The sequence below is a fragment of the Sapajus apella genome, unplaced genomic scaffold (genome assembly GCF_009761245.1).
Source record: "Sapajus apella isolate SASKATOON/1434 unplaced genomic scaffold, GSC_monkey_1.0 scaffold5, whole genome shotgun sequence".
NCBI lineage: Eukaryota > Metazoa > Chordata > Mammalia > Primates > Cebidae > Sapajus > Sapajus apella.
In genome coordinates this window covers 4,519,320-4,547,283 of record NW_022436945.1, presented here as the reverse complement: position 1 = coordinate 4,547,283, position 27,964 = coordinate 4,519,320, and the positions used below count along the sequence as shown (strand labels likewise).

Below are 27,964 nucleotides of genomic sequence, written 5' to 3'. Positions count from 1 at the left end.
AATTTTTAATCTTACTAATAAGTCTCAGGTCAAGAAGTATGGGACTGAAGTCGCATTGAAAAAGAGGTGACCCTAAGGCAAGATGCTCTAAGGCCTCTGTCACACCTGCATAAGGGCTGCCGGAGGATGCCTTGGCTGTGCGGCAGCGCCAGCGCTGGGAAAGCACCTGCTATTTAGCCAGCTAGGGAAAGAGATGTCCAAGATGTCCGAGACGTCTCCTTCCTCGGGGGAGTGAGGAGAAAACTCTGCTTCTCCAAGCTCTTGTGGTAAGCCTGACGGCTGTCAGAGAGACCCACAGACATCTGGGAACTTAATTGTCTCTGTGTGGTGCTGTGCTTCAGCAGTCACGTTCCATGTCAGCTTTCAAGCTCTGCTTCTGCTCCAGGTTCCCCTTTTTCTTAGAAGACAAGAATTAGTAACAAATCTTAGTGACCTTGTTACTGCTTGACACGTATGAAGAAAGTGCTGACGCCTTAGGTTTTCTCCTCACCTCAGCTTCTTCAAAGTCTTGGGCCCCTGTCTCCAAGACAAGTCATTTCGTTGACCCTATCACTGACCATTACCTCATCCTACCTGCCCTGCTCCCTGCTTTGTACTCAATAAAAGTCAGAGCACCCAGGCACTCGGGGCTACTGCTGGTCTCCACACTTTTGTAGCAGTGGACCCCTGGGCCCAAACTCTCTTTTCTCTATCTCTGTGTCTTGTGTCTTTATTTCCACAGTTTCTCATCTCCACACCATCAGAGAGGGACTTACAGGACCCTGTAGGGCTGGACCCTGCAATATCTTTCTTAGTTCTTGGACAGACAGGAATTAGCAAGTCTCCTGTGTAGCTGAAATTCAGTCTTCTCTCTCCTTCCTTCTTTCATTTATTAGTAATTTTCAGAGCAATTTATGTGTACTATTAATCCATGGATAATTCATCAAAAACAATTCCACAATCCTGGCTTTTAGGGAGCTGTAGGGTGTGTGTGTGTGTGTAGTTGTTTATATGTTATATATATAGTTGTTTATATGCTTTATATATATATATATATTTTTTTTTTTTTTGTATGAAGGCTTGATAACTCTCATAAGGGATAAGCTATTGATCAGAAGGAGCCAAAGAAGTCTCTAGTCTTGGGTTGAATACTAAATTTTATGTGATGTTAACAAGCCATATCTTTTATTTAATATACTTTATTTTTTAGAGGTATTTTAGGTTCACAGCAAATTGGGAAGGAAGGTACAGAGATTTCCCATATCTCCTCTCCCCCCACAAAACCACAGCTTCCTCAATTATTAACATCCCTCACCAGAGTGACACATTTGCTACAACTGGTGAAGCTACACTGATGTATCATAATCAACTAAAGTTCATAGTTTACATTAATATTTGTTCATTTTTCCCAATAGTTTCTGGGGAACAGGAGGTGTTTGGTTGCATGGATAAGTTCTTCAGGTGTAATTTCTGAGATTTTGGTGCACCCGTCACCCAAGCAGTGTACCATGCACCCAATGTGTAGTCTTTTTCCCTCACCACCCTCCTACTCTTTCCTGCAAGTCCCCAGAATCCATTATATTATTCTTGTGCCTTTGCATCCTCATAGTTTAGAAAGTCATAGTTTTAAATTATTATATAATTTTATCTTATGTAAGATGCAAGATTTACCCAAGGAATCACCACTTCAAGTGAGAACTCTGGTGCACGAAGGAGAGGCTCACCCTGTGTCTCTCAATCTCCCTTCCAGTTTGTTAAAATCTGGATTGGAGTGCTGTTTCCTGTGTCAAGCCGACTTGATTTGTATAACCCAAAAGTCAGGGCAGCAAAGCCAGGGGAGCTGTCTCTTTCTAACTTCAAGATCTCACAGGAATAGGTACATTAAAAACAGGGTTATTCCCAGTTCTCTTTGTTGTGTAAACAGAATGGCTTTTCACTAGCATGTTCTGTGGTAATAGTTCTAAGATACCACAGGTGACAAATCATAATTAGAATGATATGTGTGAAGTTAATGTTGGTGAAACAAATGCACATAAAGCTGTACAGTGCAAGAATGACCAAAATTAGAGGCATTTTTTCCTTTTGCAAGGGAGACATGTATATATTCAACTAAAGTACACATGCTCAGAGAAAACCTAGAGCCCAAGATATGTATGTATGCTTCCTTAAAAAGGAGCAGGTTAAAGGAAAATCATACTTATTTCATCCCTATATTGTGTCAGCAGTTAGACCCTTTCACTGGGCTATCTCCTTTAATCTCCCCAACAACCCCGAAATGAATGTATTATTATAAAGTAGGGATAGAATTATTTGAGATGATGCAAATAAGATACCAAGTTGAGTGCTTGCAATATAGTAATTGTTCAAGAATATGTTGCTTAATGTCCACCGAGGTTTGACAACTTGCCTATGATCACACATTTAAGGAGAGGCAGAACAGGGATCCATGCAGGCAGCTTTGTCCCCAGGATCAGTCATACACTCATGGTGCTACCAAGTCACACTTTTTGCAGGAAAAACAAAAGACACCTTGTGATTCATTATTGTTCTTTTTGAGATGACCTGGAATTCAAATTCCTCAGGGCCATTCTTATCTCTGGCCTTTTTTTTTTTTTTTTGGTAGTTTTTCCCTTATTCTCTAGTTATCCATTCTAATTAATAAGAGACCACCATACAGTCCCCTTTTTAGCCCCTTGCACAGCTCAAAGTCTGAAAAGGAATGAGAAATTAGAAGACACTGGAAGACATCACTATTACAGGCCTCTCTCAAGCCCCATACTAATGAATCTTTCTCTCCATTGTGACTCACACCCCATCACCCTCCCTTCTCCCAGGGCAAACAGGGTTATGACTCACTGTGGCTTCTGACAGTCTCAAAAGAACCATGAGCTTGAGCCCAACCTTCCAAGGTCAAGGAGCACTGTAGTTCTTTAAGCCACACCACTGTGCACATGCTTTCTCCTTTAGCCAAGGGGAACTCCATGCTGTGGGTTTTTCCCTTTAGACTAATATCCTTAGTTCCACCCTGATAGAGCTGTCAGTCAAGGGGGGCATTTTTGGGTTTGAGGTCAGCTTACAAAAGCTCCAGGGCAGAGACTGTAGGTGAATTCTGGGGATTTGCAAAAGAATCAGAGACTGGGGAAGCCAAGTCTTCTGTCAAGAGAAGAGTATCAGGAATAATTCTAGCAAAAGCAGGGACCCCTTAGTGCTGTGTCATCATGGGCCTCTGGGCCTGTGGCTTCTTGGGCAGGAGATAATTAGCAGACAGCTCATCCTGGAGGAAAGCAGAGAATGAGCCTTGGAACTAGTTGCCCTGCCTCCAGTTTGGCTTCCCTCCAGCTTGCCCATCATCATGTCATGCTCACGCTAAAGATCTTTAATGCTTCCCTTTCATCTCTAGTTAATAAGAGGAAGAATATTTTTATAACTTAAATGGAAAGGAAACAAGAAACACACCTCCTCTATGCCTTCCTGCTTTACCTGAACAACTGCTCCTATTTCTCCAAGGCTCAGCTCTGCTGTTGCCTCTTCTGATTTGCCAAGTGGGGCTAGGTGCCTGCTCTGTGCATCTGCGACACACTTTGAACTCCTTCTAGCCCAGCCCTAATGCACTATACTTTGATTTTGCATTTAGTCATCTAACTTCCCAACCATGCCATGAGCTCCTCAATGGACAAGGCCTTGTTAGCACTAACGGCATAGTAGGCATTCAAAATGATGGGTGCTGTAGCAGGGTGGTTGAGAAACTTACTGTGTTTCATTTGATGCTGCTGTAGAGATACTGGAAATGAAGGAAAGGCATTCCTTCCTCTCCTAGCAAAGCTAACTAGCCTGTGTTGCTGAGATATGAATTTTCTTTACTCTTCATGAAAGCAGTTAATAGCCTTTTTGAGATTCAGAGATTAAAGCAGTTAATAACCTTTTTGAGTTTCAGGATGAAAAAAAAAAAAGAAGAAGTAGGCAGGCCCCTTTCCCCAACTCAGCTCTAATCTCACAACATTTTTCTTTTTTGCTGGAAGTATAGACTCTTTGAGGTATAGTCTAAAGTAGAGAGGGAATTCTTCAAGATTTGAAGACAGTGGCGGCATAATGAGTTGGTTGGGTCTTCAGGGACTGGGTGAAGGGTATGGTTGTGGGAGTGTTCAGTGAGTTGCTCTAGCTGAAAGGTGGGTTCCTAGAAAGAGATGCCTTCCTGGGGGCCTGAGAGGCCTGAATATTGAGTGTAGTGGCCTCAGAAACCCTGTGGCTGAGCTGGTGTCAAGGAAGGGGAGCTATTAGCATAAGCACTCATTTTCTGGTGGTCCATGACAACTGAGCAAGGACTTACATATAGCAGCAGCACTAGGGATGGAAAATGAATGCTGAGGCTGTTACCTCCTTACCACCCCTGTCTCTGTTGACCATTTTTCTGGAGCTGGTAAACTCTAGCATACTTACATGACCCAAATGAAACAGGCAGATTCCAAAAAGAAAAAAAAAAAAGACTAAGGCTTTCTTGGAGTACTTTTGCATAGCAAAGAAGCCTCTTGAACAAAGAAAGCAGATCACTAGCCTAGGAAATAAGTCAGCTGGAATGAGAAAGGTTTCAATCCAATAAGCATATGCCATTGGCTCTCTGTATCTGTGGGTTCCACATTTGTGGATTCAACCAACTGTGGATCAAAAATATTTGAAAAAATGATGGTGGTTGTGTCTACATAAACTTTTTTTTATTGACATTACTTCCTAAACAATGCAATATAAAAACAATTTACATGGAATTTACATTGTATTATGTAATATAAGTAATCTAGTAACTAAGGTATATAGGAGAATGAATAGGTTATATGCAAATACAACACCATTTTATGTAAGGAACTTCAGCATCTGTGAATTTTGATATCCACTGGGGATCCTGGAACCAGTCCCCCGCGGATACTGAGGGATGACTGTATAGGCTACACTGACTCTAGGGTAGAAGCTGGTATATTGTGATGGACGAGTCATAGACCCCTCTGGGGGCTGATCCTTTCAGCCTGTCGGGGAGAACAGATGGCTACATTATTGGGACTGCAAAGTAATTTGTGATACATTGAGGTAGAGGGAAGCACTGAGGGGAGGAGAAATTAGCCTGGATTGAAAGAGGAAGAGAGGGTTTCCTGGAGTAGATGGCACTTGAACTAATCTTTGAAGGTTAATATAAACTAAGTTTATAATAAAAATAATAGGATATTTCAAACACCAGGAAGATAGTCAGGGATAGATAAAAAGATATATGAGCTATCCTTGGGAGTGGGGGACTGACAGGTAGTTGGATATTGCTGGAAAGTGAAATGTGTGACCTTACTGGTAAGAGAAATGATTAGAGAGTTTGTCAGAGCCAGAGCTAGATAACTCTGGACTTAATCTCAAAGATGGTGGGCAGAGATTAGAAGGTTTTAAGCAGGTCAAATTTCTGCTATAGAAAGATATATTAATTACGGCAAAGGTAGGTGTTCCATTAGAGAAATTCTGAAACCTCAGTAATTAAATGCCCTGCAAGATTATTTTTCAGTGACAAGCATTTCAATTGGTGAGAGCAAGGAGTGTGTTCAAGGAAGGTATTGAGAGTCGCAGGTGAACATAGGCTATCACTTCCATCTACATTCCACTGTCCGGAGCTCAGCCAGCACAGTCACACTGCCACTGCTAACAGCAAGGGAGCCTGGGAAATGGAGCGGTACAGGAGGAAACATCTACCCTTTATAGTTCTTAGTTGGGACGGACCTCTGTAACAAAAAATAGACTAACAAGAGAAAACTGGGGGATTATTAACATGTATACTTCCACTATAGATTGGAGACACGCAAAGATAAGTGAATAAATCTCACAGAAGTGGCTTTGAATTCAGGTTTAAATACCATGTCTATTGAAATGAAAGAAAGGTGTGAGGAAGGCTGGTTATAGAGAAATACCCAGGAAAAGCCCAGTAAACAAGGGTAAAGTTTGTTATGCAGATTAAGTCAGTACTTTCCCCATTGATAAGAATCTTTAGAGATGTAGTCATTCTTTTCTTCCCGGTACAAAGGAGACACCCTTCTATGGTTTGAATGTGTCTTCGGAACTATATGGGTTGAAAACTAATTCCCAATGAAACACTATTGAGAGGTAGGATCTTTAAGATATTTTTAGGACCTGAGGATGAGTTTAGCCCCCTCTCTTGTTCCCTTGCCATGTGATGGTGATGCCCTCTGCCATGCAATGATGCAGCAAGAAGACTTACTAGATTTTAGAACCATGAGCCAAGTAAATTTCTGTCCATTGTAAATTACCTCATCTGTGGTATGCTGTTACAGCAGCATAAAACAGACCAAGATTCTTGCATATGGAGATTATTTTACATATGCAAATTTTCCTTACAAAACGGGAAACTTCTCTGTTTTCAGAGACTTTCTTGCCTGCAGGGTCTCCAAATAATTGGCTGAAGATAATACTATATCAAAGAGGCATCTTTTGAGGTGGCATATTCTGGTGTCCTGCCTAGCCAAGCTGTTACTCAGGAGGAAAGGAAAACCAGTTTGGCGAATGGCTAGTTCATCTCTGCTCAAAAATAGCACTTTGACTCAGTAATAAATAGATTGAAAAGACAGAAGACAAAAGGACTGTAGCAGTAGTCCATGCTAGGGGTGATGGCAGCCTAAAAGTGGTGGGAAGAGAGATTAGAGAAATAATATAAGATACATACAGAGACAGAATTGGCAACCTTGAAGTATTGGATGGGTGAGGAAGTGTGATGGGAAGGAGAGAGATGACCCTGAGGTTTCTGGCTTGGTGGATGATGCATTCAAGAGAGATCAGAAATTACAGGAAGAAGAACAAATTTGGGAGGAGTAGAAATTGGCAGAGATGATAAATATGGTTTGGGGCATGTTGAGTTTATACTGTTCATGGGACAAGTAAGTGGCCATATGAGTGACAGGCTGGGTTCGGAGAAGAAGAAAAGACCAGATTAGGGAGAGGGCTGAGTAAGGAATATTAACATTTAAAAAGCCAAATAAATATTCCTTCTTTTATTAATGAGGAAAAGGGAAAAAAAGAGACCTTAAGAAGGGAGAAGAAAAGGTAACTCTCCATAGAATACAAACCATAGACATATTTTGGAGAATGTTTATTTCTGTTCTCCTGTAGAGTATCTTGGCCATACAGTGCATGTATTATACTTATCAAATGCCAGGAACCATGCTTGGTGCTGGGATAGCACTTATCTACTCTGAAGGAACTTGAAGTTTAGTGGGGAAAATGCTTGGGTATATATCATGAATGGAGCTCATAGCCAGCAAGATTTCCTGTTCAAGATGGGTTGTGGGACACAGGAGAGACATTTCCTTCTACGTGCCTGGAATTCCACCATTGCAAGTTCACTATTTTTAGCTACACTCTTTACCTTTTATTTTGGGAAGCAACACGTTGTAAGAGAAAGACAGTCCTTAGAGATAAGCAGTGGAAGATGACGTCTACAAACTGGCAGACCTTGAGCTGATAACATAAATTCCTTGAGCTTCATTTCATTACTCATTTCACGGGAACAACCAACCCTACACAACTCAGCACAACCTCAGCTCAACCAACTCTGATTGTGCTGAGAGTAACTGGCAACAATGAATGGGAAATTCTTGGTATTAAATATACAGTGCTCCATAACAAGAATAATGATAATGTCAATACGATGATGATAGTAACCAACAAATAGTATCTTACTGTGTTCCAGGATTACTCTGAATGCTTTACTAATATTATCTCCATTAATCCTTATAACAACCCTACAAGATAGAATTGTTATTATTCCGTTTTAACAGGTAAGAACACTGAGGCAGAAGAGACTTCAGGCTTAAAGATGTAATGAATTCTGGCTGGGCACAGTGGCTCACACCTGTGATCTCAGCACTTTGGGAGGCTGAGGCAGGTGGCTCACAAGTTCGAGACCAGCCTGGCCAACATGGTGAAACCCTGTCTCCACTAAAAACAGAAAAATTATCTAGGCATGCTGGCACACGCCTGTAATACCAGCTACTCAGGAGGCTAAGATGCAAGAATCGCTTGAACCAGAGAGATGGAGGTTATAGGAAGCCAAGATTACACCACAGCACTCCAGCCTGGGTGACACAGTGAGATTCTGTCTCAGTTAAAAAAATAAGAAGAAGATGTAATGAATTCTGGATGGGCCATATTAGAACTAGTTCTGAACACATCCCTGAGAAGGAAGAACTCTAGGATATGGAGGCCTGGGTGGGCAGGCACTTAATGCCTGTTGAAAGGGAACCTGGAAATGGACCAGGGCGTTGAAGTGTGTGCAAACCCATAAGAGAAAATTGACAAATACTATTTCTCAATATTTTGTTCAAGAGTGCAGAGATTCATTCATTCACTTAGTCAGTGTTCTTTTATTGAACTAACTCTGTGCCAGACTGTGGGCTAGGCTCAAAGACACTGCTCCCTTCCTTCCCAGTTTCTAGAAGATCCTGGTTGGTTCCAAAAAGGGCTGAATAATAAGTGATGGACAGGCAAAAATTGAAAAAAGCTTCCTTTTACACTTCATTCATTCCAAAATATGCATAGATAGTTTTGTGTCTACCTAACATCTTTCTTTCTCTTGGGGAGTTACTGCTCAATCGTATTGTACAATACTCATAGAATTGGCCTGTGACCCAACCAGGGTGCTCAAGCATTCTATCTCTACAGTTTGTTTTGAATGGAGTGACACATGGCTGAAACAGCTTCATCCAGACACCAGCACCCTGAAGAGACTTCATTGCTAGAACCTAAAGCCCTTGTGCTGCCCAAATTTCTTCTTTTCATAGCCATGTGCCTTACTATGTCCTTTATACACACACACACATTTATTTTTATTTTTAATTTTGTTCTTTAATAATTATTATAAGATACAATACTATATATTATATATACTTATATCTATTATATAAATATTATTTCCTGATTGGCCAATTTTTTATGTTATTTGCAACCAAATAAATTTAATTAGCATGTATCATTTTCTGGTACCTTTCGACCTTGAGTTTTCTACCTATAAAATGGGGATAGTAAAACTTGTTACTTACCCTCAGGCAGTTGTGCAGATTAAAGGTGTATGTCGGTAAAATGTTTTCAGATGCTTGCATGAAAGTCGTTGGAGAACTACAAAGTCTTATTTTCAATTTTAGTAGTACTTTCAAAGGACGTTCTTTATATACCATAAAGCAGCTTTTATCTTGGGAGGGTGTGCTCCTCACGTTACTGTCTCTGTAAACAGTGCAAGGGTTGCTCGGTGCATGATCCTGTTTCCAAAGCTGTCATTCAAGATGAAAGCTCAGTTCTGTTTAGCCTGAGAAGTTGCTGTATGACACAGACAGGGCTTGCGTTTATTATTGCTATTATATATTACTTAATGATAAGGACGCTTGCTCAAATCCTCGGATTTCAATTTGTTGGCTTTTTAGGGTTAATACATTCTTAAATAAAAATAAAATGTAAAAACCCTACCAGTTTTGGAGCAGAAAGTGTGGCATCTTATTAGAGTGCCTGACAATTATGAAAGTAGGCACCATAGTAAAACCATAACACCTTACAGATTATAAGGCATTTTATGATTTATGAAACACGTACTTTGGACTAGTCTGGATAGTAGATGTGGCAGATACCAACTATCCCTAAGACTCCTGAGTTTATTTATTTATTTATGTATTTTTGATACAGAGTGTCACTTTGTCACCAAGGCTGGAGTGCAGTAGTGCGATCTTGGCTTTCCCGCCTCAGCCTCCTGAGTAGCTGGGATTACAGGCATGCTCCACAATGCCCGACTAATTTTTATTTTGTATTTTTAGAGAGAAGGGGTTTCACCATGTTGGTAAGGCTGGTCTTGAACTCCTGATCTCGTGATCTGCCTGCCTCGCCCTCCCAAAGTGCTGGGATTACAGGTGTGAGCCACCGCGCCAGGCCGACTCCTGAGTAATTATTGCAAAATAAACCATTTGTAATATGCAAACATTATGACAATAATGCATGCTCATCAAAGAAAATTTGGAAATGCAGAAATGTAGAGAGATAAAAATATATCAATATTTTAATAAGCTTGCTGTTGTAAAATAACCATTCATCCCATTTTCATGCATATCATTTTTCTTTTGGTCATAATTACTTTATAACAATTTCACATTAGTTGACATAATATTTTACCCTGTGAGTTTTTCTTTTTATAAGACATTGTAACTCTATCAGTTATCTATTGTTACCTATTAAAACAATGACCATTTATGATTGCAAATGAGTTCAGGGGTTAGCTAGAAGATTTCACAGTCACTCTAGTTTCAGTGGGCTTGCTAATGGGCCTACAACCTCGGGTGGGTTCTCTCACTTGCTGGTGAGTTCACAACACTCCTATCCTTGGTCTCTCATCCTCTAAGAGGCCAGCCTAGGGGTATGTACATAGCAGTGACAAGATTCCAGGAGAGAAAACAGAAGCAGAGATGCTGAGGTGCAGAACTGGTATGCCACACTGTCACTGCCACACTTTGCCAATGCAAGTTACAAGGCCAGCCTGAATTCCAGCGTGGGGAAGTAGACACCACCTCTGGATGGGATGGGGCTCCCCAGTCATTTGCACAGGTCACGAATAGAGGGAGGAGTGATGAATGGCAGCTACGTTTTGCAATCGATATAGCAAATTGGCGTAAGCACACTTCTGTATGATTCCGTGGATATTTGTCATGACTTCATGTGACAAATGAGTGTACTAAACTGAGTGACACTCTCATAGATAATTTCGAACATTCCCAAAGCTTTGTTGGAAAAATTTTATATTTGGGGTAATTAAAAAATCTAAAATCATGGAAGTTAATATTTTGTCTTAAAGCTTATAAATAATTTTGTTTTTTCCTTCATAATTCCAAATAACTTTGGAACTGATACCAATTTAAATTCACATTGGAAGTGTATGAGTGTTTTTGTCGCTGCCTGGCTATGAATACTGAATACTTAAAAAGATAAATCTCTGTTGAAACAAATAAGGAATTTTCCCACCTCCAGCATTTTGTTGTTGTAACTGGAACTCATTTGATTGCTTGTAAAGGAAGAAAGGAAGGGAGCTAGAGAGAAACAGAAACAAAGCGAGTTCTGTAATCAAACAAGGTTAGGAAATGCTGTGGCAGTTTGGTTCCTATCTTAGCTATTCCCCACGTATGTTAGCACTGGACATGCTCTGAAGAGTCTCACACTAAAGAATCGTATCCACTTTATATCAATGTTGCCCTAATTAATTTGATCACAGAACTCTTATTTTTTGTATCAATTAATACCTAAGAACAACCATTCCAAGTGGAACATTCTTGAGGAAATGGTGCCATAGTAAAATACAGTCATTTTTCATGGTGGTAGGAATTTCAGATACCCTGGTAAGGTGGGAGGGATACAAGAGACAGCTGGGGCTTTCAATCATTCCTCAGATCATACTGACCTTCACAAAAAAAAGCAATGTAACCTGTCAATGAAAATATTCAACTTCTCTTTCCTCCTAGCCATTCTCTTTGTAGTGAGAACCCCAAGAGCTTTTAGGCTTTGTTTGAAGGGATGCATTCTTCCCTGAAAATATCCTGTTGGCATTTTTCCTCCTGTTCGAATCTCCGCAGTAAAACAGATCTGAATGGCAGCCCCATGTGTAAGGGACTGTCCCTTTTCTAGGGCTCAGCAGCTCCAAGTACAATCTGTGGACCAGCAGTGTCAGCCTCATCTGGAGCTTGACAGAGGGCAGCGTCTCAGGCCTCACTCAGACCTCCTGAATCAGGGTCTGCCTTTTAACAGGGAGATGTCCTGGTGATTACTATGCACATGAAAAAGCACTACTGCTCCAGGGGACATCCAAGTAACCTAAAGGACTTACCTCTTCCTCCTGACCATTGCTTTCTTCTTGTCTTCCCTAAATTCTATTCCAGCTGCCACTACCACACACTGCAAAACAGTTACCTGGGCATATGCTCCTCTCCCTCCTTTCAAAGTTTGGCCAAAGCAAGATCACAGGCCTATTCTCCTGATTCCTTTAGGCATACACTTACTGTATAAAATAACAACCACCATCAACACCAAATACAGAGGCAAAACAAAGGGGAAAAAAAGCGGGGATGAAACCAAGTCTAGGAGGCACGGATTCTTGCTCCTGCCACAACCCTCATCCCTGTCTTGGGTTCACAAGCCAAGTCTTGATCTATTTCTAATTCTGTCTTGGGAGACTTGCCCTCTACCCCCAGATGCCTGGTGCAGTGACCCAGGGCCCTGTTATAGCCACTTGTCTTGTCTTGGCTTTCTAGCCCTGCTGCTTGGGCTTCTCACAATTCATACACCACACCCCCAACTTTCTGCTCACTCCCAAACCCTGCAATAGGGCCGAGATAGTCTTGATTATTCTGTTGTCAAGAACAGAGAGGCTGGGCATGGTGGCTCATATCTGTAATCACAGCATTTTGGGAGGCTGAGACAGGAGGATCTCTTGAGACCAGGAGTTTGAGACCAGCTTAGGCAACAAGACCCCCTCTCTACAAAAAGTGATAAACAATTAGCCAGGCATGGTGGCAAATGCCTGTAGTCCTAGCTACTTTGGAGGCTAAGGAAGGAGGATTGCTTCAGCCTAGGAGTTAGAGGCTACAGTCAGCCATGATGGTGTCACTGTACTCCAGCTTGGGTGACAGGGCAAGACCCTGTCCCCCCCAAAATTTAATTGGTTAAAATAATTAAAAATAAAAGAAACAGATGAGTCTTTTCCAGGATGGGAGACTGTCCCAGAAACCGGAGGCTCCATCTACTTTCTGATGTCTTGTTACTTGCCCTCATGAGTGATAGCAGGCATTGATAACCCAACTCTGCTCCTTTAAAACAAATCCTGCCTCAACCCACTGATAGGGCAGTGACTTAACTGTAGCAGGCCTCCCAGGCACTATATTCAAGAATCGTATGCATCTGAAACATGGGGATCATTTCTTAAAAGCTGCTGGGCTAAGGGTCATAAGCATGTGGATAAAGACTACTTGGGCGCTGGGAAGTGATAATGGCAGGGGATGGAAGCCATTTGGAATTAGAAAGCACAGAGTAACGGCTTTTAATTAAATTCCCTCACCAGGAAGGCGCTATCCAGGAGCATTTAAAATCATGGATCAGAAAGAAACTTCCTTCTTGTGCTACTTGCTAGCTTTGTGGCCTCGGACAAGTTGTTGAACCTTTCTGCATCATAATTTTTTCATCTGTAAAAGGAGCATAAAGGTAATTCCTGTCTCTTAGAGCCATGGCTGACTGCTAAATTTGCCAGGCCTAATGCTAGGTGAAAATATGGAGCCCTTTCTTCAAAAGTTATTAAGAATTTCCAGATGGCTTTTCTGAGCCCAGGGCTCCATGCAACTGCAGACATTGCATGCCTATGAAGCTATCCCTCCTCAGAGCTGTTAAGGTCATTCCTGTGTCTAGGACATGGTAGGAAGTCAATAAATTCCACTTATGAATTGAAGCCGTGAGAGGTGTATATTAATAGTGCTGTATAAATGAAAGAGCTGAACATCGAGAAAGTAAAACAACTTAGGTCAGATGGCTAAGTGGCTGAGCCATGCATCTGCCTAATTCTATGTGGAAAACCCATAAGCAAAATTTCTATAATAAGCAGTGCAGGTAAGAGGAAATGAACTTCATTTCTACCCCACTTCAGGTAGAGAAAGGGGCCCAGGGATACATCCACTCTCCTCTCTGTCAAGGGGAGAAAAAAGAGGGAATTGCATATCTAATTTTTGGGACATTTGACAAAATCAAAAGCAGGGCAGAGGAGCTTCGAGTCAGGGCTGGGCTATTTGTGAGAGTCCAGCAAAGTATTCAGCTTATTTTGATCAGAACCTTAAAACTGAGCCTCAGGCCTGTGGTTTTCTCCATCCTTGAATGACTCCATCCTAAGGGGAGTACCCAGGTTCCTTGTTCCTTCACCACCCATCTGGCAAGAATCCTTCCTTTTGGGGGGCTGCAGTGTTCCCGGGCCTCCAAGGAGCGAAAAGCAATCGGAAGAACCCCATGAAGCTTAGGGTCTGAGAAATATGGCTAATTAGCCTGGTTGAGAATAAAAGCATTTCCAAAGAGAAACCCTAAAGAAGCCATGTGCAATGAGACAGCATCTGGGGAAGTGTCTAGCACATTTCCCTTCCACCTGGGGAGAGTGTACTCTCAGCACACATACCGTTGGCTCTGGTCTAGATACTGTATTAGGCACCTTACACATTAGCTTTTATAATTCTCCCAGTATCCCTGGGAGGCAGGCATGACTATTCACACTTTACAGATGAGGAAACCAAAGATCAGATATTATAATCATTTGTCTTAAATCATACAAGCTAGAAAATGGTGGTCATGTTTTGAATCCAGCTCTTTGGTGATGCCATGCAATGGTATCCCATTTCATTTCATCCTATCCCACACTATCCTATCCCACACTATCCTATCCCATCCCATCCCATCCCATCCCTATCCCCATCCCCATCCCCATCCCCTCCCCATCTCTATCCCCATCTTCATTCCCATCCTCATACCCAGCCACACTCTGCCCCATCCCTATCCCTATCCCCTCACATCCTAACTTTTAACTACTTGCTATGGTTTGACTATGTTCATGGGTTGGAAACCTAATCCTGACTGACACAGTGCTGGGAGGTGGTGCCTAAGAAGAGGTGATTAGGTCAAGAGGGCTCTCCTGCATAAATGGATTAATTTTATAACTGTTTTTCTCCCTGACCAGTATGCAAGTACCACGAAAGCAGAATATTTGGTTTGTCTTGCTAATTGTCTTGTGAGTGGGTTTGTTATAAAAGTGAGTTTGCTCTTGCGTATGCTTTCTTGCTCTTCTGCCTTCTGCTATAGGATGAAGCAGCAAGGAGTCCCTTGCTAGATGCAGGTTCCTCAACTGTAGACTCCCTAGCCTCCAGAACTGTAAATAATAAATTTCTTTTTGTTATAAACTACCCAGTCTGTAGTATTCCGCTATGGCAACATAAAACAGACTAAGACACCACTGTACAGTGAGATTTTACAGTTGTGATGGTTAATTTCATGTATCAACTTGACTGGGCCATGGGATGCCCAGATATTTGGTCAAACATTATTCTGAGTGTTTCTGTCATGATAATTTTGGATGAGATTAACATTTGAGTCAGGTGGCTGAGTACAGCAGATTACCTTCCCAATGTGGGTAGGCCTTGTCCAGTCAGTTGAACACCTGAATAGAATAAAAAGATTGATCTTTCCATCAGGTAAATGACAGTTTTTTTCTGCCTTTAAATTTAAGCTGAAACATTGACTCTTCCTGAATTTTGAGCCAGCTGGCCTTTGAACTAGAATTGCCATTGGCTCTCCTGGGTCTCTAGCTTTCTGAGTCACCTGACTCAACTTGCAAATCTTGGGACTTTTCAGCCTCCACGATCACTTGAGTCGACTCATCAAAATCTTTTCTATCTAAATATAAATTTAGATATGTCTACACACACATATCTATATTTGAATGGGGATAATCATACTATTTAGTTGTCCAGTGGATTAAGTGAGATAGTGGCTATAAGGTAAATACCTTTAGCTTCTCTTTCAAATGTTGCTGAAATGTCAGCTTCTCAGGGAAGACTTCCCTGGTCCCTATTTCAAATTGCACCTTTTCGCACCCCTGTATCTGGCACATATTATTCCTATTCAATGATTTATTCTTCTCTAACCTGTATTATTCTATAACTTATAATTTATTTATTATTTGTTTTGTTTATCGTCTCCTTGACCAGAATGCAAGTACCACGAAAGCAGAATATTTGGTTTGTCTGGTTGTTTAGCACATAACTGGTATTCAGTAAATATTTATTCCACAAATGAAAGACCCTGTCTGGTAAATAATATGCACTTATGAAATGTTAGCTGTCACAAACAAGATGAAAACTATTTTACTAGTGTGTTGACGTTCCATAAACACACGTTCACTACATATCCTAACTCTACTCCTTAAAATGAGATGCTAACCTACTCTGAAAATCATTCGAGGGGACTAACCTGGCCCTCAGTAATAGCTAGACAATTTTAGGATTTTCGACATCTATTAGACGTGACTCAAGACTGGTCAATGGATTTACCCTTTGGGTGTGACTAAGGTAGAACGTCTTTCTTGGCCTACCTTCTTTCATTTGTGAGATAAAAGAATCAGAAATAGAGCTACGAAAGCATGAAGCCTGGAGCAAGTCACACAGACACTAGTAACATACTGGCATCCCTACAGGTACCTCTTCATTTGCTCTTTTACAACTACCAAGTGACAGATTAAACTTTGAGCATACAAGAGAGAAATGACAGTAGCTTATTATATGGCACAGATAAGTTTCTTAAAAATGCCACTCACTGGCAGTTCTTTGAGGACTTATTTTAATAAAATGAAACTGGTGTTTTATTAAGCTTAGAGGAAACTAGGTACCTCCCTACATTGTACCAGGTCTTCTCTTATTGTGGCCAGTATGAAGACATCTTGATATGTGTGGGTGCTGTGGTTTGAACGTGTTCGAAACTTAGTTGCTACTGTAATAGTAGTCAGAGGTATGGTCTTTAAGAAGTGATTAGGCCATGATGCCAGGGCCATGCTTTTGGGCTTCTCAGCCTCTAGAACTAGAACCAAATAAAATTCTGTTCTTTATAAATTACCCAGTCTGTGGTATTGTGTTATAACAAAAGAAAACAGACTAAGACAAAATTGGTGCCAGGAGTGGATTTTGTTGTTTGTTACAACAAAAATCTGAAACTGGATTAGGCTAGAGAAAGCCTGTATTGCCATGAATGGAGAATTAAGGGTGATTCTGTTGAGGGTTCAGAAGAAGAGAACTTTAGGGAAAGTTTGAGTCTTCTTAGAGATTAGTTAAGTGGTCATGACCAGAATGTTGGTAGAAATATGGGCAGTGAAGGCCATTTTGATGAGGTCTCATATGGGAAATGAGGAACAAGGTTTTGGAAACTGGAATAAAAGTCATCCTTTTTACAAACTAGGAAAGACCTTGGCAGAATTGTGTCTGTGACCGAGGACTCTATAGAATGTGGAACTTGAAAGTTATCAACTAGGATATCTGGTGGAAGAAATATCTAAGCAGCAAAAGCATTCAGGCTGCTGCATGGCTATTTTTAACCACACAAAGTGAGATATGAGAGTAAGTAAGTTATTTAAAGACAAAATTTGTATTTCAAACAGAAACATAATGCGAAGATTTGGAAAATTTGTAACCTGGCCATGTAAAGAATAAAAAAAAAATGTGTTCAGGAGAGAATACTAAGGACGTGGCCAAATGAACATTTGCTGAAGAGATTTCTATGGGTGGAAGAAAGCCAGGTGCTACTCATCAAGACAATGGGAGGAAGACCCAGAATTCATTACAAACATTTTTGAGGCTGTCTTCTTATCACAGTCCTAGAGCTCTAGGAGGGCAGAATGGTTTCAGGGGATGAGCTTGGGATGCACTCCACAGATTCAGTGCCCAGGAGTGCCTCAGAACTCTGCCCTCTGCATTTCAGCACAGCACTTCTCAGCTTCCCAAGCCAGGACTCAAGTGGCCCCTGGTGTGGCTCAGGCTGCCACTCCCAAGGGAGTGGTACTCACACTCCCTCATATCATGTGGCATTCACCTGTCGGAGGGGTGGAGGCACTGCAGAGAGCCACTACTAGGGCATTGCCAATGGAAATGTGGGGTTGGAGCACATTTCTAAATGGATTGGTGGAATTGGGGCTATTCCCGAGGCTTCAGACCCATAGAGACACCAGTGCGAAGTGCCAGTCTGGGAGAGCTTCAGACATGAGATTCCAGCCAGTAAGCGCAGCACAGGCAAAACTGCATAGATCCCAACCCATGCCCCATTGTATTCAGGATTTAGGAGTCAAAGGAGATTATTCTGCAACTTTGAGACTTAATTTTGTTTCCCTGTTAGGTTTTGGACTTACTTGGAACCACTTACCCTTCTTTTCTTGCCAGTTTCTCCCTTTTGAAGTGGGAATGTCTATCCTATCCCTGCTCTACCATTATATTTTGGAGGTAGGTATCTTGCTTCATTTCACAAGCTCAGAGCTGGAGGGAATTTGTGTCAGAATGAATCATGCTTTGAGTCTCACCTATATTTAATTTAGATGAGACTCTGGGCTTTGAACTTTTGAGTTGGCGCTAGAATGAGTTAAGACTTTGGGGGCTATTGGAATGAAATGAACATATTTTGCATGCGAGAAGGGCATGAATTTTAGAGGCCAAGGGCAGAATGCTATAATTTGAAAGCATCCGCAAATGTTCATGTGTTAGAAGCTTAGTTGTCATTTGACAGTCCTAAGAGGTAGGGTCTTTAAAAGGTGATTAGGCCATTAGGGCTCTGAAGAGATTATTGTCATTATCATGGGAGTGGTTAGTTATTGGGGGAGTAGATTCCTGATAAAAAGAGTGAATTTGGTCCAACTTCCCTTATCTGTTCTTTTCCTTCACTTCCCTTACACTGTGGGGTGACTCTCACCAGATACTAGTGCCATGCTCTTGGACTTCCCAGCACCAGAATTGGAACGAAATAAACATTTATCCTTTATTAATTTTTCAGTCTTTAATATTCTGTTATAGCTGCAGAAAATGACTAAAACAGTGGACTACAAGGTCAAGGTTAAACATACCCTGACAGTGGAGGGAAACATATTTATGTTCCCAGTGTCAATCATCTGCACTGGCAGATCCTTGGTCAGGAACCACAAAAGGGTGAGTGGCTTACACGGACAGTAGGTTTACTTTGTATTCCTTTCTTGACCTACACTTGAAGCACTTAGGAACCTATGAGGTCACTCTCAAGCAGCGGGAGTTAGAGGCACACTCTGTCACTTGGGAGTGAATGTGAGTGATAATGGTAGCTCACCCTAGTTGAGCACTCATTATATACCAAGCACTCTGATCAGTGAGTGATCTCATCAACTTCACAGCAAATTTAAAAGATTACTGGCCGGGCGCGGTGGCTCAAGCCTGTAATCCCAGCACTTTGGGAGGCCGAGGCGGGTGGATCACGAGGTCAAGAGATCAAGACCATCCTGGTCAACATGGTGAAACCCCGTCTCTACTAAAAGTACAAAAAATTAGCTGGGCATGGTGGCGCGTGCCTGTAATCCCAGCTACTCAGGAAGCTGAGGCAGGAGAATTGCCTAAACCCAGGAGGTGGAGGTTGCGGTGAGCCGAGATCGTGCCATTGCACTCCAGCCTGGGTAACATGAGTGAAACTCCGTCTCAAAAAAAAAAAAAAAAAAAAAAGATTACTGGATGCTACCGTTATTTCAGCTTTGCAGACAAAAAAGATCGAGGTTCAGAATAATCAAATGACCTTTCTCTGGCCACATATGCAATAAGTTAAGGTACTAGGATTTGAATTTGATGATTCTGACTCTGTATTAGTTTGCTAGAGCTGCCATAACAAAATAAAACAGACTGGGTGGTTTAAGCACCAGAAATGTGTTTTCTCACAGGTCGGGAGGCTGGAAGTCCAAGATCAAGGTGCTGGCAGAGCTGGTTTTCTCTGAGGCCTCTTAGAGATGGTGGCCCTCTTGCTGCCTTCCCATAGCGGTCTCTCTGTCCTGCTCCCCTTGGTATTTGTGTGTGTATCCCAATCTTCTCTTCTTATAAAGATACCAGTCAGATTGGATTAGCAGCTTCATTTTAATGACAGCTTCATTTTAATTTAATGACATCTTTAAAAGCTCCATCACCAAACACAGTCACATTCTGAGGTACGGGGAGCTGGGTTAGGACTTCTTTATGGTTATCTCAAAATACCATAACAAAATACATAAACCAGGTGGCTTAAGCAACAGGAATAAATTTTCTCACAGTTTTGGAAGCTGGGGGAAGTCAAAGATCAAGATTCCAACTGACTCAGTTTTGGTTAAGGTCTTTTTCTGACTTGCAGACAGCTGACTTCTTACTGTGTTCTCACATAGCAGAGAAAGAAATGGAGAAAGAGAGACAGAGAGAAAAAAGAGTGGGAGAGGTGAATGAGAGCCTCAACCTCAAGTCCTCAATTAACCCTAATGATCTCCTAAGGATGTTATCTCCAACTACAGTTAAATTGGGGGTTAAGGTTTCAATATATAAATTTGGAGGAACACAGTTTAGCTCAAAACAGACCACTCTTAGTCATTTTACAAGTTCAAATATTTAACCAAACCACTCTTAGCTATTTTACACGTTTGGATATTTAGAACCTGAAGACCCTTTATATGTATTTTGCTGATGTTAACTCTCCTTTGATAAAGCCTCTTGGGAATAACAGTCACATCCTGCCTTAGATATACTCACAGAAGTGAAAGGGCCCTCTGCCCTCGGACCACAGCATGCAGGGGAAGTGGCACCCCTTGAGGCCAATGCAGCGAAGGCAGTCTCATGAGTGAGCTTTTCTTGGGGAAAGCAACTCTTGGGCAAGATGCTCAACCTTTCGGTCCCTGCCTTTCCTCATTGGTGTATCAGGCATAATAGTCATACCTAACTCGTGGGGATACTGTGAGAGAATATAATTAGCATAATGCCTGGAGCACACTTACATGTTACTAAGGAAGTGACTTTTTGTTTTTTTTGCCTTAATTACTTTATTTCAGTGAGACTTCAAAAATGTCACTAAACTTATCTTAGACAATCTCCTCTAATAGCATTTTTCAAGATACAATTTCTATATCCTCAAGTCAAATGATGCTTTGCTCAGAATGAATTCTGGAATCAATTATGTTTGGAAGTAAATGTACAGTTTCTCTCCCTTTGAAAATTAAATGTTTTGGGAAATCTTAGAACAAAAATCTCATTGAACTTGGTACACCCACCACCTTCTAAATGCATTTAATATTGGAATGCACTTTGGAAATGGCATCTTATATAATTTCCTACTTTTTTGTATATGTGGGGGTCTCTTTAACTCATTTTCAAGTTTCTTCATCATATTTTATATAATATATATGTTTGTGTATGTGTGTGTGTGATATCTTTTTATATCCATCATTACAGTGTACACATAGTAGGTACTTGGTAAAACAAATGTCACTCATCCAATTCATTGGAACCTGTGTCCTATTTCACAGAGAGAGAACTTCAGCCCAGCGTAGTATGAAATTATCCTACTTCCAGGCAGACAGCATAATGTCATAGAGGGAACATCAGATCAAACATTTCTGTGCTTTACTTTCCTTATTTATAACTTTAGTGTGATAAATTAGAGAGGTCCTGAGATATTGTCTATTTTTAAATTCTATGTAATGCTGAATTAGTGGTGTTAAAGTTGGTGAAGTTTTATGATAAAAATAGGTAAAATAGAAAAAAGAGTCGTAACCTTGTGAAAATAGGTGAAGACTAACCACATGAGAACAAAGGAAGGCTATTTATTCACAGCCTGGTATAGGAAGGGAGTCAGCCACCATCACGTGTCAGACTCTAAGGCAGGCAGGGAAGTGGGAAAGATTCATAGTGGAAAGGAGGGAAGGCCTTAAGTGTGCCTGGGTGGAGGCTGTTAGCCTGGGAAATCTGAACACGGGCTAACTCAAAGCAGGGCATCCCGTGTGATCGATTATGGGTGAATATTTAGTTTTCTCTGGTTGGTCCTAAGCTGGAAGTGGGGACAACAATTAGGAAGCTTGGCAGTTATTAATAATATCTTGGCCATTGTAGATTGACTGTGATAGGAGTTATTGATTGGCTTCCTGGACCAATGACTAGAGATTATCAGTTACTGCTAACCTGACTTCTGTACATCTGATTATAGACAGAAGACTGGCTTCCTGGGTTGGTTACTGTAGATAATGGATTGGTTTTCTGGGCAGGTTGTTGCGAGTTGTGGGTCAGAGTTCTACATTTATGCAGAGTTGGGCCATTGTCTGTCTTGATAGTCAGCCTCCTGTTATACTCACTAACTCTTGGTTAAAGTTCCCCATATAACTCAATTCAAAAGTTTTGAATTGGCCTCCCAGCACTTTGGGAGGCCAAGGTAGGTGGATCACAAGGTCAGGAGTTCAAGACCAGACTGGCCTACATGGTGAAATCCCGTCTCTACTAAAAAATACAAAAATTAGCTGGGCATGGTGGCTCATGCTTGTAATTCCAGTTCTTGGGAGGCTGAGGTAGGAAAATTGCTTGAACCGGGACCTGAGAGGCAGAGATTGCAGTGAGCCAAGATGGCACCACTGCACTCCAGCCTGGGCTACAGAGCAAGACTCCATCTCAAAAAAAAAAAAAAAAAAAAAAAGTTTTCCAAGTCAAGGAAACCTGTCTTGTGTTTGTGTTTCTGGTAAATATGACAATAGAAGAAACCATGGATTTTTCTGGAATTATTTTCCTATAGGACATCAGTGTCACAAATCACATGTTGAATGCAATAGTTAGCCTTTTGTGCTTCTGGGAAGGCATCTTCTTAAACTTTATAAGAGTTATGAGTTCCAGAAGAACCTAATGGGACTCCTGGAAACTCTCATGGCTCCTGAGGGGAACTGGAGGCTCGCTCTTGGAGTGTTTAATTCCCTGTACTGATTGCTCTCGGGATGTCAATTAAGACTGGACTAGATTGATGTAGCATGTCTCAGAAATTTCAGAACAACTCTCAGGATCTCTATTTTATTTTATATTTTCATAAAAAGAGAAAGAAGTTCTTGCCTAGAAGTCCATATGTTCTGACCCATGGCCTAAGAAGGATTTAAAAATATATATATAATTAAAAACAAAAACACACACACACAAAGAAGAACATGTGGCAGAGACTGTAAGTGGCCCCCAGAGCCTCATCTATTTACCCACTTCACAGCAAACTTTTGCCAACTCCTATCCCAGTCAATTACTAGAGAACCTTTGCCAGATTTTAGAAGTAGGGTCCCCTTCACCATTAGTATAATGAATTTGGGGGTGGTGCCTGACATCTCTATACAAACCAGCTTAACTTGTCGGGCTGGCCAAATGGGGAGCAGCTGGGGTGGTCTCAGAGGCTCTGACATCAGCTGGCTCCTGGGAACTGTAGACCTGAGTGTTGCTTTTTTTTTCTAAACTACTGTGGCTCTTCCTATGTGACTTCTCCCTGGGCCACTCCTGCTGCCTTTTCCAGTTCATCCTGCCCGATGGCTGGAGAAGCATAAGTATCTTCAATGCTTCAAAGTGTCCTCACCCAGAGCTCAGTCTGTATGAGTAAGACTTAAAGGATAATTTTCCTTACCCTTTGCATTCCTGCTGGTTCAATTCCCAATCTTTGGTTCAAAATCTAGGCTGAATTACCTTTCTGGGAAAAGTGATCAGACATGTGGGGCTGATAAATAATTGCAACTCAAAAACACTAAGGCTTATAGCACAGCATTAGGTGAGCAAGTCAAACATGAAGTAGGCCTATAGCGTAGTCATAACTACTTAAAGCAAGTGGATAGAAAAATAGTAAAATATGCACTGAAACAAAATGTCAAAGGGAATGCCCCAAAGTTAAACTGTGGTTGCCACAAGGAACTGCAATTGTAGGTTATGATTTTTCCTTCTTTTTGATTTTCTGTGCTTTCCAATTTTTCTGTTGAAAATACATATAATTTTAAAATCAAGTTTTAAAAAATAGTTTAACCCAACACTGCTTTGGTGTTTTAGTCAGAAGAAACACACATGTATTTGTGCTCAAATGTCCTCCTGGGAACGGATGGAAAAAAGAGCCCTAAAGATGTGATTCAGACCCAGTTTTCACAGTTATCAGAAACAAGACAAAAACGTAGCAAATCTGATGTTAAAGAGCCTTGAATTATTCTGGTAACTACTTCCACTCACTTCACTTTGTGGGCAAGACCATTTTTTTTTCCCTTGTTTTGAATGTTTTAGTGTTGGAGCTACCAAGAATTATGGTTGTTCTAATTCTTAATATATTTAATTTTTAAAACATGAAACTTCAAGTAGAAATTAAAGCCCTGAATATATCTGAAACTCGCTGATGCCTCCTTTTTCACATGGGACGAACCCATTGCCTCTTGTATTTATTTTTATTGCATCTATAAATCGATTGGAAACAATAAAAACCCAGAAGCCTGAATGTCAGGAAGGAAAGCAGACGCAGTCACAACTTGTTGGTAACTCTTTGATGAATATATTTGTCCCAAGTGTGGGACACTGGCATCTTTTTCTGTTTCCTCACAGAGGACAGTGTCTTCTCTAATAGGCAGATTTTTTGGTCTGGCAAGAGGGCAGGCCTGTGTTTTCTCAGGGCAGAGTCACCACCTTATGTTCATGGTTCTTGTTCTTGTCATTTATTTCTCTTCCCTCCCTGGGCCACCGTTAGAGGTGTTAGAGATCAGGATATGTAATTTTATATTTACCATCTACCTTTTTGTCCGCTACTTGTTTGCCCTTTCTCAGTCTCACAGGGACTCCCTCTGTATCCCCGGTTTCTCCCTCTTACAGCCACTGTAACTCTGTTCTGCACTCATCTACCTGCTTGCCTGGCTTACTTACAGTTTACAAGCTCTTTGAGTCCAGGGATCATGCCATATTCAGTTTTGTATTTTTTTTTCCCCGAGATGTAGTCTTGCTCTGTCGCCCAGACTGGAGTGCGGTGGTGCAATCTTGGCTCACTGCAATCTCCGCCTCCTGGTTCAAACAATTCTCCTGTCTCACCCTCCCGAGTAGCTACAGGTGTGAACCACCACACCCAGCTAATTTTTGTATTTTTAGTAGAGATGGGGTTTCACCATGTTGGCCAGGCTGGTCTCGAACTCCTGACCTCAAGTGATCCACCCGCCTCGGCCTCCCAAAGTGCTGAGATTACAGGAGTAAACCACTGCGCCTGGCCTCAGCTTTATATTCTAAGCAAGCAACATGGAGCCTAGAAGTATGCTTCAATACATTTTCTTACATGACTAAATAAAGTAAAATCAATAGAACTATGGTTCAATTAAGCCCTTTGCCTGTATGTATTCATGCAATACACTACAGGAGTTCTATTATTGTCCCTGCTTACCTGTATACGAGATGGAGGGCACTGGTGACTGGAGACTTTCTGTCTCTAGAGCTATGGCTGTTGAAAGCTAATACCTCCCCAGTGGGTGATGAGGGTGGGAATGGTCCCAGCCGCATGTAGGGAGGGCAATATTTGAGCACACTCAGGGTCTATATAGAGATTTTCCCTCTGCTAACCCCTGCCCAGACTAACCCTCATGACTCAAACTATAGTGCATAGGGGTGTTTCTGATCTATCCAGATTCTTAGCCCTCTGGTTCACCAGGCTGGACTATCTGCACACCCTGTGATTGGGTCTGTGCAAACAGGATGCTGGCATTCCAGCCCTCTTCAGGCTCTTGTCTGGAACACTGTTGCTTATTTTCCACTCTTCCTCTTTTTCCATGTTTTCTTGGCTGCCCTCAGGCCCTCTTGGTTATGTTTTTCAACTCTAGCTCCTCCAGCCGCTTCAATTTTTGCAGCAGTGGTTAACTTCCCTAGGTGACCCCCACTTCACACAGCCAGCACTCACGCTGGGCTCTTCTCCCCTTTCAGCTTTTGGCAAGTCTCCTGCCTGACCAAATGCCAACTTGAGTCCCAATTTCCAGTGTGACACAGCCTCTAAGGCAGGCGTGGGATTCCCCCAGAATTCATGACATAGCTCTGCAGAGAAGTTGTATGATGGGTTATACATCTCTAGTTCCAGAATAGAAGTGGGAGAGGGTGGTCATCAGATGGAGGCTTATCTCCCCAGCCCACCCTGCCAGCATTCTTTGTGGTTCCCCGAAACTTCCATTCGTCCTTGTTTCTGGGTAATTGCACACTCCATGCCCACTGCCTGCGAAACTTTCTCAACTGCACTCTCACTCCTGCTCATCCTGTAAGCCTTGGTTTTGATGCTCCTTCCTTAAGAAGAAGCCTGTGATGTAAAATCCTCTGAGCCCTGGAGGCCTGGTTCATGTAGGTGCCTTTTCTTTTTTCTCCTTTGTCACCAAGTAAATCTCCATCATCATCATACTAGTCCATGTTCACAGAATGCTTCCTTGTGCAGGCACCTTACTAGAGCTGTACAAGAATTAGCTCAATTCATCATCCACAACCACCCTGAGAAAGATACTATTTTTATCTCTGTTTTACAGATGAGGACATCTGGCACAAGGAAGTTACAGAATGTGTCTAAGGCTGCACAGACAATTAGTGGTGTAGTCAGGTTTTGAACCCAGGCTGGCTGGCTCTAAAGCCACAGGGCATAGCTGTTCTTGACTGCCACTTGCGAATGGCATTTGTCACACTGCATTGCACTGTCTAGTTACTCCTGTTCTATTCATAGCTGTGAGCTCAAATCTTTACGTTTGTCTGTAACCAGAATTCAGGCATTTGTTTCAGAATAAAGCTCAAATCTGGGCAAAAATTAAACTCAATGAATACTTTTGGTGAAATAAATGCCTGCATTCTAGTTACAGATATTCTATGTCTCAGAAATTCACATAATTCATTCTTGATTTTGTGAGATGAAATCTGACTAACAAAAGGATGGCCAGTTGGGCACGGTGGCTCATGCCTGTAATCCCAGCACTTTGGGAGGCTGGGGTTGACAGATCACCTGAGGTCAGGAGTTCAAGACCAGCCTGACCAACATGATGAAACCCCATCTCTACTAAAAATACAAAAATTAGCCAAGCATGGTGGCAGCCTGTAGTCACAGCTACTCAGGAGGCTAAGGCATGAGAATTACTTGAACCTGGGAGGTGGAGGTTGCAGTGAGCTGAGATCGCGCCGCTGTATTCCAGCCTGGGCAACGGAGTGAGACTCTGTCACACACACACACACACACACACACACACACACACACACACACACACATTGATGGCCAATCAACTGGTGAGTCCTCTTTGGATTCCTTAATGATTTTTGTATTAATTCATCATGTTTAATGAATATCAGCTGGGATAAATAATACTTTCCTGTCAGCTCAAATATTTGTAAATATTCATTAATTATTATTTAAAAAATTTGAACTGATAGGAGAGTGTTATTTATCCCAGTCCCCTTCCCCCTGTACCCCACGAGCTGGAGACTGGAACCAGAGCATTTAAATGACTTGCCCAAGGTCACACATGGAGCCAGTGACAAACAGGATGCCAGGTTAGCTGGTTTCCAGTCCTGTGTCCTTTCTCTACACCTGGTCAAACAAAAACTGCATTCACATGAGGGCGCGTAGTTAAAACAAACAGCAAGTCCACAATTGGTTTGATTATGACTTCAAAGAGCCTGACGGTACTTGCAGCTTTGGTGCTCCCTGGGACTGAGATCAGCCCAGAGTGAACACAGGGCAACTGATAGGAGGCCTGATTGGCATGGCCAGAAGCACTGAGTCCCTGCAAAGTCCCTCAGGGTGTTTTGCTCACCATGAGGCTCTCTCCCTGTTGTCTTTGGGCCCATTGCTCTGCCTCCCTGGTCTCCAGTCTATCCTCTTACAGTATGATGAGCTTGATCTCAAAGGCTCCATTGAGCTCTGAAATTCTGATGCTCTCTCAACATCCCCTGTGCTATTGGCTGTGTTCCCTCCTGCCCCTCTGCCTTCACCTGAGCCATGTGTCCTCACTGGTATGTTTTCCATAACTCCTCGCTGTTCATTGAAATCCTCCCACTTAGAGGTAGAGCACAAGTCCCAGCTCACTGGCGTGAAGGAAGGTCAGTGCTTTTGAATCAAATCTAAATACTTTGCTTAACTTTTATGTGACCTGAGAATGGCGACTTGACTTCTCTAATCCTGCAGCTGCAAAGGAATTGATAATACCCACAATATAAGAATGACTGTGATGATTGAATAGAATTAAATGCATAAATTATTCAATGGGGCCAGGAATATCGTACATTGGGGGGAATCAGGAAAAATTTTCTATAAAAGGCCAGATAGCAAATTATTTCAGCTTTCAAGGCATATGGTCTTACAGCTTTGCCACTGTAAGGCAAGAACAGGCATGGACGATATGTAAATGAATGGGAGTGAC

At 41.8% G+C, this 27,964-nt stretch overlaps 1 long non-coding RNA gene across 2 annotated transcripts in view; it reads left to right on the top strand.

Moving 5' to 3' along the window:
* LOC116546478 overlaps positions 1-27,964 on the top strand; it is a 176,454-nt gene that overhangs the window by 28,303 nt on the left and 120,187 nt on the right. The window contains exon 3 of one of the 2 annotated variants that reach the window (XR_004266730.1): positions 29-647. The exons of the other annotated variant lie outside the window; for it this stretch is intronic. This is a non-coding gene — a long non-coding RNA (uncharacterized LOC116546478). Of the gene's footprint in view, positions 1-28; positions 648-27,964 lie in introns of those variants that run through there. 2 annotated transcript variants of the gene reach the window in all.